The following is an 11,793-nucleotide window of genomic DNA, read 5'->3' as shown; positions in this document are numbered from 1 at the left end:
ACAAAAAGTATGATCTAAAACCAGATAATAAATCAAGACTAAATGTATTTGTCCTACCTGTCTATTGCAGATAGAAAAAAAAAACCCAACACAAACAATAACTAATTATACTTTGTAGTCAGGAAATACAAAGGGGCTTTGTTTTTATTTTTTATTTTCAGCAAACACTAAATTAGTCTTGCTATGTACCAGGCATGTTCTAGTTAATAATTGGAAGCTTTATATCGCTTAATTACATCAAAAGAAAGAGAATGGGCATAAACACACAAAATAAATATAAACATAAAGAAAGAAGAAATTTCCATGTTAAAATGTCCATGTATGTTGAATTCAAAACATAAAGCATTAAATAAAAAAGGATGTACTTACTAATCTGCTCTGATCATCTAACGTCATTAGCATATATGCACCAGATAACATAGCATCAAAATTCATAAAGCAAAACTTATGGAAAATGAAAGATAACAATAAAATAGAAGCAGGCAATTTAAATGTATCTATCAGTCCATAATAGAAAAAATAAACAAATATTTTAAGTAAAGGTATAGAAATAAAGATACATAATTGACAGATTTTGTAAGACAGAACTAATTTAATATATATTGAACTCTATCACATACAAAATACACTTTTTTAAAAAAACAATTGAATTTTCACACACAGAAAAGATCATATATTTGGCTGTAAAGGACACCTCAGAACATTTTTTGAAGTAGAAATATTCTTTACCAACAATTATTAAAAATAGAAATTAATTTTTTAAATTGAAAAATATAAATTTTTCTATCTGGAAATGAAACCTCAGAAAATTCTTGGATCAAAAAAGAAAATCAAAACTAAAAGTAAAATTATATCTAAAACCAGATTAAAAACAGCACATATCCGAACCTATGCCATACAGCTAACGTTAGTAAATAAGAAAAAATAAAAATAGATTTACCAAAAAATGGGGAAAGGCCATTCATTTCAACAAGTGGCACTGAAACAATTAGATATTCATGTTAAAAAAAAATGAACTGAGACCCTAATCTTACACCACACACAAACATTAACTCATGATGGGTTGTTTAGCTTAACCTCAGTGTAAGAGCTAAAACCATAAATCCTCTAGACAGACACATAGAAGAAAATCATTGTGATGTTCGATTAAGCAAGGATTTCTTAGACATAAGAGTAAAAGCACAATTTATGAAAGAATAAAAAACCCTGATAAGCAGGATTTCATCAAAATGCAAAACATGATCTTCAAAAGACACGATTAAGAAAATGAAAAGACAAGTCACCCAGACTGGTAGGCAATACTTGCAAGTCACATGTCTGATAAAGGACCACATTCAGAACACAGGGAAAAGTCTCACAATTTAATAAGGAGAGGACAAACAACTCAACAAGAAGTCCGAAAGTGATTTGAACAGACACTTCACTAACGTGGATACACAAATGGCAAATAACACGCAAAAAAAATGCTCAGCATTGTTAGTCATTAATGAAATGAAAATCACAATTGCAGTGAGATATCACTGTACATCCACTAAAATGGCTGTAATTTAAAAAGTGGACGATAGTGAATGTTGGCAAGGACGTGGGGAGACAGGGACTCTCGTACGCTGCTGGTGGGAATGTTCAAAGATACAGCTACTCTGGAAAACAGCTTAGACATTTCTTTAAAAATTAAACATATACCTACCCTATGACTTAGCAATTCCACTCCTAGATTGCTACACAAGACAAATAAAAATACATGTCTACACAAAGATTAAATATTCATAAATACTTATACACGAACATTCATATCAGCACCAGTTGTAATAGCCTCAAATTGGAAATAGTCCAAATGTCCATCCACAGATGAATGGAAAACCAAAATGTGGTATATCTTTTAGAAGGAACACTATTCCGCAATAAACATGTATGAATCTCAAAAGCATTATTTTGAGTGAAAAAAACCAGACACAAATGACCACATACTGTATGATTCCATCTATATAAAATTTCTAGAAAAGGCAAAATTACAGGGACAGAAAGCAGGTCAGTGTTACCTGGGTCCAGAGGTAGAAGCAGGGATTGCTGCAGACAGGAACAAGGGAATTTTTTAACCTGATGGAAATGTTCTGAAACTGGATTGTCGTAATGGTTCACAATTGTATAAATTTACTAAACCTCATCAAACTGTACCCTTACAATGGGTAGATTTTATGGTATGTAAATTATATCTCAATAAGGCTTCTTTAAAATTTTAATTTAACCACCTAATTCTAGATGTTAGAAATGGAAAATAACCCTAAAGAAAGTGGGAGGGGAGTTATTAAAAAGAATAAGAGTAGAATTTAGAAACAAGAAGAACAATAATGTTAATAATATATCTAAGACCTGGTTACTGAAAGAAAGAAAGAAGGAAGGAAGGAAAGAAAGAGAGGGAGGGAGGAAAAGGAAGAGAGGAAGAAAGAGAGAGAGGAAGAAAGAAAAAAGAAGGAAAAGAAACATACAAAATAAGAATTGTGAATGAAATAGCAATAGACAAAGAGGAAATCAAAGAAATGACTCCTTGATTCCTCTGCTCAATTCTGTGCAAATAAATTTGAAAACTTTGACTAAATAAATGATTTTCTAGGAAAATATAAACGACCAATACTGACCCTAAAAGAGACTAAAAATCAGAAAATAACAGTTACCATAGAAGATGCTGAAAAATTTGTGGGTCATTCCCCCAGAGAAGCACCTGCTTTAGCTGATTTCACAGGTGAACCCTCCTAAGCCTTCACTGGTAAGGATGCTGTTTTAAAACCGCTCTCGAGCGTGCGGAAAGGAGAAAGCGTCCCAGTTTTTCTGATGAAGCTCGTACATCAATGATAACCCAGCTTGATAAACCCACCACGATAAAAGGTAACCCCAGACCAGCTTCACGTGTGGATAAAGATGTAAATATTCTAAATACAGCATTAGCCAATAGTACATTAAAATAATTAAACATCACAACTAAATTCAATCGTGCCAAGTATGAAAGAATTGCTCAATATTAGGAAGTCAATGAATGTGATCTACCATATGAATAAGTCTAAATAAAACGTGTTCCTCTACAAAGATTTTTAGACAGGTGTTTGTTCAATTTCAATTCCATCCTGATTTTTAAAATCTTGATCAATAAGAAGATAGATATTTCCCTAGTAAGCTAAATTAAATACATCCAAAGTCAGAACCTAGACTTATGCTTAGTGGTGAAGCGCTGGAAGCACTTCAGCACAGGCAGGAACGCGATGCAGTCGCCCCACAACTGTCAGAATGGCTGCCAACAAAAAGACAACAGATAACAAGGGTTGGTGAGGATGTGGCGAAAAGGAAACCCTCGTGCACTGCTGATGGGAAGGAGACTGGTGCAGCCAACTGTGGGAAACAGTATGGAGAGTCCTCAAAAAATTAAAGATAGAGCTACCATGTGATCCAGCAATTCCACTCCTGGGTATTTATCCAGGAAAGTGAAAAAAACTGACTTAAAAAGATACATGCACCCTGATGTTCATAACAGCATCATTTACCACAATCTTCTTTGGTATTTTGGGAGATTTATTTTTACAATCCCAGATTGTGGCCATCTTTCCAAGCATGACACAAAAGTCAGAAATCACGAAAGACAAGACTGATAAATCCAACTACATAAGAATGAAAAATGTATTTGTGGCAAAAGCAAAATACGATCAACTGAGTCAAGATATAAATAAATGATAAATTTGGGGGAAGTATTAGCAACACATGTGGTAAAGTGTCAAGTTTCTTACTTATCAAAAGGCTTTTAACATTAAAAAAACAGGTCAGCAACTCAACAGAAAGATGGTCAAAAGGCATGGACAGCTAGTCACAGAAAAAGAAGTACACGTGTCTTTTGAACAGATAAAAATATGCTCATTCTCATTCATAATGATAGAAATAGAAATTAAAATTATAAAGAGATCTCATTTACTACTAGTAGAGAAGTAAAGATCATTTGTAAAGTGGGTCTATCCACAGTGCCTTCACCACAATTTACAGAGCAGTCCGAACGGTGTCCGACATGGTGACAGCTCGTCGAAGTCAGTTACTAGTATTATCATTACTGAGGTCAATTGGTATTATTAAAATTTTATAACACACATACCTTCTTGGGAATTTGGGGGACTTAAGAGTGAACGTAACTGCAGGAAATACGTACTGGTCTAGTCACTGCAAGCAAGAAATTGGAAACCATTTAAATGTCCATCAAGACAGGAATGGTACAGACAGGGTGGAAATCCATTCAATGCAATCCTATTCAAGCATTAAAAGGAATGAGGCAGATGTCTAGAAGAGGACCAGTCTTCAACATCTTGGTAAGCAGGAAAAAATAAGCAGGATGCACATTGGTGTGTGTTGTGCCCCATCTGCATATAAAAGCTGGATGTTCTTATATGTGCAAAGAAGGTCTCTGAAAAGAGACCTAAGAATCCTTTTACTGCCCGCTGGGCAGTAATCCTTTTAAATGATTTATTTGTTTATTTTGTTTTTTCACTATGTGTCTATTACCCATTGAAAAGGCAAATCTATTTTTTTTAAAGAGTGAAGAATTTGCAATGAACATATTAACTCTTTACAGGGAATCCTAGCCATTTCTGTGCTAGTATGTTTGAAATTCCTGTTTTCAAGCATTTTAAATCCACTCCCCTAGACCTCCGGCTCTGCCCCTGATTTGCACCTTCTCGTAGAAATGTCCCCCTGAGTGAGAGAGATCGCCTGCCTCACAATAGGAAGAAACACAAAAGGTGTGAAAACTGTATGTGTGCAGGTTGACCTGACTTTATCCACAAAGCCATTAGAAATTCAGCAATTTATTCTCTCTCTGATTCGGTGCCACCCGTAATTACTGATTCAGTAGTTCAGCGTAGCCTGTCCTGATGCTACCACCACTAGCCCGCGTCTGTCCACGCGCGCTCCCGGAGACCCCTGAAGGCAGAGCTCTGGACTCCGGGATTCTTGCGGGGCGGGATCCGTGGTACCCGTGGCTGCTCTGCCACCCTGCGGCGAGAGGCTGCTATAACAACCAGGCAGTCCCCGCGGAGCTGCCCAGACGGATTCCCTGGGTGAGCAGCCCAAGGGGTTCCCATAGAGGGCGCTGATGAGACAGCCGGGTTTACATGCGGGCGCTGCACCTGTTTTCTAGAACAACGGTTAGATATGTGGAGGTTACACATAACACATACAAAAGCACTCAAAAAACTGTAAAGTGCATAATTCAATGGGCATTGTTCTTTTAAAACCCCAATTCTGATATTCCATGCTTAACAGACAAAACTTCAAAGAACTGTGAAGTATGCTCAGCTCTCAGACTCCAGAGGGTTTTCACCTGCCTCTCACCTGTGGCTCCTGCACTTGCTGGCTCCAGGATACGCATCCACCGGAACACATGGAGCCAAGGTTACCAAGTATGGTTTAAAAATAAAAAAACTCAGAAAATTTGTGATTCAGTGTGCTCTCTGCCACAAGGACCCAACTCTGCCCATGTAACAAGAATGCAGCCTCAGACAGTATATAAATGAATGTGTGGCTGGGTTCCAATAAAACTTTATTTACAAAAACAGGCCTTGGGCCGGATTTGGCCTGTGGGCCATTGTATGCTAAACCCTAGTCCAGAACATTCCTCTCCATCTCTAAAATCCAATCATACTGTACCTGGTTGGCTGCGTGATGTTTTCTGGTCTGCTGTCCCATGGAGTTGAGCACATTTCAGCAGTGGGACATGCACAGGGGCAATGACTGTGGTCTGTCTGCCTGTCATGTCCACTTTGAGTCTGTTTGAAGTTCAGTGTGTCCAGACATGTTGGGACTTCTAGGAGCTGAGGGGAGTGACACACTGAATGTCTCAGTGCTCTATAAGGCCCCAAAGTCTTTGAGCCAAGAAATCAGCTTTAAAAATGCAGTTATCAAATGCTCTCTTCCTCCTCTGGCTGCAGAAAAACACAAAATTTCCATGCCGGCTTCAGTTTCTCCCAAAGATCCTGTGAACACACGTGCACCAGGAAAATGCACCTTCTGCCTCGCTTCCTGCATGGCACCTCGTGGGCCTCCCTCCTTGCCTTCTACTTGCCACGTGGTGACGTCTTTCTCTCTCCCTCTTTCCTTCCTTTGATGCAGCATGAGTCTGTGTGTGCCCTCAGCTGCTCCCTGAATTCACACTCTCCTGACTGGGAGGAGGTCAGGTTGGCCAACTTTGGGGACTTGCTTAATAGCTGAAACATTGGACCTTTCCTTTCCTTTCCTTTCTTTCCTTTCCTTTCCTCCCTCCCTCTTTCCGTTCGTTCTTTCTTTCTTTTCCTTTTTCTTTCTTTCTTTCTTTCTTTCTTTCTTTTCTTTCTTTCTTTCTTTCTTTCTTTCTTTCTTTCTTTCTTTCTTTCTTTCTTTCTTTCTTTTCCTTCCTTCCTTCCTTCCTTCCTTCCTTCCTTCCTTCCTTCCTTCCTTCCTTCCTTCCTTCCTTCCTTCCTTCCTTTCTTCCTTTCTTGACAAGTATCAGAAAGGCTACCCTTTAAAGAAAAACAGGCAGGAAGATTCAACCCATCACGTGCCCACCAGGGAGCCCTGGAGGCGGCCTCTGACCTCTGAGGAGGAACCCACGTGGGTTAGTTTACATTTCAGCCCCGAATAAGCAATCTTCCCTCCAGTCCCCGGCTTCAGGCAGCCTGGATGAGGATTCACAGGGCGACCGGCTTCCAAGAAGAGGCGGGGTAACAAGCCCCTCGGCCTCTCCCTCTCGCTCTGTTTGCTGGCTGCTGTCCTTAGCACCTCCTCGTTTTCTCAGTCTCTTTTCCCATTTCCACCTCTTCAGGTCTTCAACACCTGTTTAACCAATTCTTCCTATCAATTTCTCCGCAGAAACAAACTGTGGTTATTCGTTTCCTGATTGGTCCCTGACTGATCAGCCACAGAACAGGTGATAAGCCCGCGGTTAAGGAATGAGAACTTGCAGTGAAAACATCACTTGAGAAAAATCACAGCTGGCTTCATAATAGCGACTTCCGCTTGGTGAGAACGGAGAGTACTGACAAGTATTAAGTGCCTGTTGTGTGCCAGGCACTGTCTAAACCCATGGCCTAGAATCATTGTAGTGGCTTGAATAAAATCCATGTCCACCCAGAATCTCAAAATGTACCCTGTTTGGACACAAGGTCATTGCAGATGTAATTAAGGGAAGAGTCCAAATGAGATCATCCTGAATTAGGGTGGTGTCCCAAATCCCACGGCTGGTGGGTGTCCTTATAAGAAGAAGAATAGACACATACATAGAGGAGAAGGCCAAGTGAGATGGAGACAGAGGTTGGAGGGATTCAGCCACAAGCCAAGGATGCCTGGAGATGCCAGAAACGGCAAGAGGCTGGAAGGGTCCTCCTCTAAAGCCCCAGAGGGAGTGGAACCCCACCGACACCTGGATTTGGGACTCTGGCCTCTAGGACTGTGAGAGGATACACTCCTGTTGTTTCCAGCCACAGATTTTGTGATAATTGTTTATGGCAGCCACAAGAAATTAGTATGATCGCTCACTGGATTCTCACAGAAAAGCTATGTTCAAAAAGCAGTTAGGACCTTGTTGTTTACCGATTTTATATATGGTAGTATGTATCTGCAAATCCCAAACTCCTAATTTATCCCTCTTTACTGCTTTACCCTCTGGTTACTGTAAGTTTGTTTTCTATGTCTGGGGGTCTGTTTCTGTTTTATAAATAGGTTCATTTGTATCATTTTTTTTTAGATCCCACAAATAAGTGATATTATATGATATTCAATAACTTGTAATAACTTACAATGAAAATGAATGTAAAATAGAATATATATAATATATATATATGTAGCTGAATCACTATGCTGTACACCAGAAGCTGCCCCATGCTACCTTAAGGTCTTTGATCATCAGGTTACCCCAGAGCCCCCTCCTTGTCCTGGGGGAAGCCCTCCGGACCCCGGGAGTGAGCCCAGCCCCTAGCCCCCTCCTCGCACTCTTTCGCACGGCATTAGATCTCTGAAACTCGGAGGGCAGCCTGCTCCTGGGGACGGTCTAGAGTGACAGGGGCAATGCCCAGTGGAGAGAGAGGGGTGGGCCAGCAGCTCCGGCCGTGGGGGGCAGGGACCCCGCCTCCACTAGGGACCAGCCCTAGACAAGCAGCAGCTTTCCCCTTTTCTCCTCTCCGTGACGGTATCCCTCAGTTTATTGTGACCCGAATTTGCTGAGCCTCTTCGGTGACAGCCTGGAATGGAAAGGAGCTTAGGTCTGGGTGAGGCTGGAGAGGATGATGAAGAGCTATTCCTGGAAAGGGGAGGGGCAGGTTCCGGCACAAAGGAAGGGAGAGGTGTCCTAGCAACTTTCCAAGAATTCTGAGGCCCCAGCGCCCCTGCTCAGAGCGGGCGCCTCCCTTCCAGAGGCCTCCTTCTCTCTCTCCCTCCTGTTTCATAATTGTGTCCACGGTGGGCCCTGTCCCACTGCACCTGATGAGTGAGTAGGAGTTAAGCCCCCGCCCAGAGAATGTCTAAAGTCCGCCCGGAGAACCTCACTGCCTCCAGGAGCTCAGGCTCCCCGGACATTGAGAAATTCTCAACATGACCACCAGGGGGCAGCCGCACGCAGAGCGCCTTCCTCCGCACTTGGAGACTGGCAGACACACCCCAGTATTTCTGGAAGTATCTGTGATACCCGGCTTTACTGACCTCAAGTAGATTGACACACCAGTGAGCCTGAGGGACCAATTGCTCTAAATCTGACTCTCTTTTGTATTTGGATTTAGATTGGTTTTATGTATCCAATGCATCTTGCTTACTTGAAGAATTTACCGCCCCTTATCAATCCATTCTTAGCTTTCTGTACATTTCTTTTGTCCTCAAGCCCTCATAGCCTTTGGTTACCTCCCTTAATCCGATTTAGTATTTATGTATCATTTGTGCCCATAGGGAAGTCATCTACTGATACGGATTTAAGATCGGGCGTCCTCTGGAGAGAGCCACACACATTAATCTGCGCTCAGCACAGCCTTGCCTGGAGATACAAAGGTTGTGCCATCTGTAACAGTTTTCCCTGCCTGTCAGCTTGTTTCTAATTCTTTTTGTGGCTACTGTCGTGTTACCACAGTATCCTGAGGGGAGACTGAATTTCAGAGCCAGGGCAATGACCATATTTCAAACCATATTCTTAGAACTTGCAATTTGGCTTGCTTTTGGCTCAGTCTGCCTTTTTCTTTTTCTTTCTTTCTCTTTTTTTTTTTTTTTTTTTGGAATGGCCCAGCTAGTCTGCTGATCACCTTACATCTTTCTAAGCAGACCTCTGGGTGTACAGTGCAGATGGTATTAGGGTCTTTTTTGAAATTAAACTGTCTGATATTAGTAAGTGTATCCTATAAAAGATGATCAAGTTGAGTTAGTGTATAGAAAAGAATAAAATCAGAGCTCTGTCATTCCTTCCCCACCTCCCAGGCCCCCAGGAGCCCTTGACCTGTTGGTGCAGCTGGAGGAGTGAGGGCTGGAAGTGATGCAAGCAGACCTCCTGCTGGCTTCCTCCTTCAGGCAACTGATGACCTTGGGTGTGTCCGTGGACCTCACTGAACCTCAGTTTTCTCAGCAGTTAAGTGACAGCCGTGGTCTAGTTAACCTTCAGAGAGCTTGCTCTCCAAGGCCGCGGTCCAGTGAATTAATTACACGTGGCATAGCTCATCCAGTGCCCTTTGCCCAGCCAGGCCAGGTGACCCCAGGAGAGGTGAGGTGCCAGGACATTCTTGGTGTTGGCTAGTGGACCGCAGCCCACGGTCAGCCGTCAGTCTTGTAGGAGGCTCAATCTGTCTGCTCAAAGAGTAGGTCCACCTCTCCTGGGCAGATTCCACAACGAATTCCAAGTGACTGCGGATCAGAATCAGCGTTATGATGCCCTCCCTTACACTGATAGAGAGTGAGGGGCCTGGCATCTGAATAGGATGTCCTGGTGGTGCCAGGGGAAGCCAGCCCAATGCAGCGACCCTTCACAGGGCTGGGGTCTGAGGGTCCACTGGCCAGGACCACACCTGCGGGATTGCTCCGCCCGCCTCTGCCACCATGGCCAGGCAGCCCTCCAGACTCAGGACCCTCCCCCTGACTCTGCTTTCTATCAAGTGTGGCCTGGAGCTGGCCCAGAGCTATTCTTTCTCTTTAAAGCATAGGTGGTTAAGTCAGTGGTCTTTGAGCAGAATTCAGTTCAAGGTCATATATTCTTTGGCCCAGACATTAAAAAAAAAATGGAACTAATTGCCAACATTTAAAAATCAGGGGATTTCAAATAAATATCCAGATTTCCAGCTTCTCTTAAAAACCCACAAGTCCCTCACGACGGTGCCTGAATTCGCAGCTGGCTGGGGACGCCTGGGATTCAGTGGCAGCCTCAGCCTCTCCCTTAGAAGGTCTGCCTCCAGCTCCACCTGGGGCTTTGCCACTTGCTTTCTGCCTGTAGGATCGCGGGCGTCGAGGGCAGAGTTCATCCACAGGCAATCTTACTTCCTTATTCCCGAGCCCCTGCGGCTGCCTCATCAGAGCCCCTCTAAGAACCCACATCCACATTTCAAAGGTATCATAGTGATATTAACAAAACATACACCACAGATCATGATAAAAGACTCTGGTGTTTTAAAGAAAGATGTTATTAATATCTCAAAAGACATGTTGTCTTATCCAGTGAATACATAAAACATTGCACACAAAATGCTGAGATTCTAGCTGGAAAGCACTCAGAGAAGTACTTGGCACGTAGCAGACACTGCAGCATGTTAAACTAAGTTTTTAAATATGGTAACAAGCATTTCAACACGTGAACATGTGAACACAAGAGGTTTGAGGGGTGCGGGGAAGTGAACTGAACGCCTGGTCCTCCAAGGACGGCGAGGACTAAAGCTCACGGGATCTCCCTGTGCCTTGAAGGTGGCAGGAATCTCGGGGGGGAGAGTGAACCGGTGATAAAGAGCCAGTCTGTGTGCCCGGAATACCCCAGCGGCCCGCCGCTGCGACTCACATTGCAGACCACGTGCGCTCTGGGTCCCTCTCCAAACCCAGCCGTCGGCCTGCGTTCCTTCACTAGGGGCCATCTGTGTCTGTCCCAGCAGGGAAGTCACATGGGGCCAGGAGATGCCAGCAGTCACAGGTGGGCTTAGAACCAAGAACGGATTTTCAGGTGGCCCAGGAACGTCCAAGATGGTGGGCAAAATGCTGTGTCTGTGTGCAATTTGGGAGCTGGGGGAGTGTCATTTGCTTTCATTAGATTTCCAAAGGGCTCTGACCCAAAGAATCACATGTCTCGAGGACTGTGGGAACCCCTGCCAGGCTTCTGCCCCAGAGATGGCCCATCAGGAACCCTGCCTCCAAGCCCGCAGAGGCACCCCTGTCCGTCATGTGAAGCAAGGACTGGAGGATGGCCAGTGATGCTTACCTGCTGCTGTTAATTTATATTCTGTGCCATTTTCTAACAAGGATGTTTTATTTAAGTATTCCACCCGCTTCAGGAATGCCCCAGCAGGACTGTTTTCAGGACGGTGCAGACGACCCGGAGCAGCCGGGGAAGAGGGCGGAGACCAAGGGTCCGCATCCTCCGTGGTTTCTCAGGACAGGCCAGGCTCATGAGGCTTCTTCCACTGCTGTGAGCACGTCCCCTGGTACCGTCCACACCTACCCCTGAATCCCCTTCCCACCTCTCAGCAAGGAGGGAAGCTTCCAAGGGGACCTCTGTCTCCGGAGGAGAAGGGACTGGAGGAAAGTGCTGTTGGGGGTGGGGGGGATAGGGGGAGAGGCACTGAC

This window comes from Camelus bactrianus, chromosome 1 (genome assembly GCF_048773025.1).
Source record: "Camelus bactrianus isolate YW-2024 breed Bactrian camel chromosome 1, ASM4877302v1, whole genome shotgun sequence".
Lineage (NCBI taxonomy): Eukaryota > Metazoa > Chordata > Mammalia > Artiodactyla > Camelidae > Camelus > Camelus bactrianus.
This window is presented reverse-complemented; position numbering follows the sequence as displayed.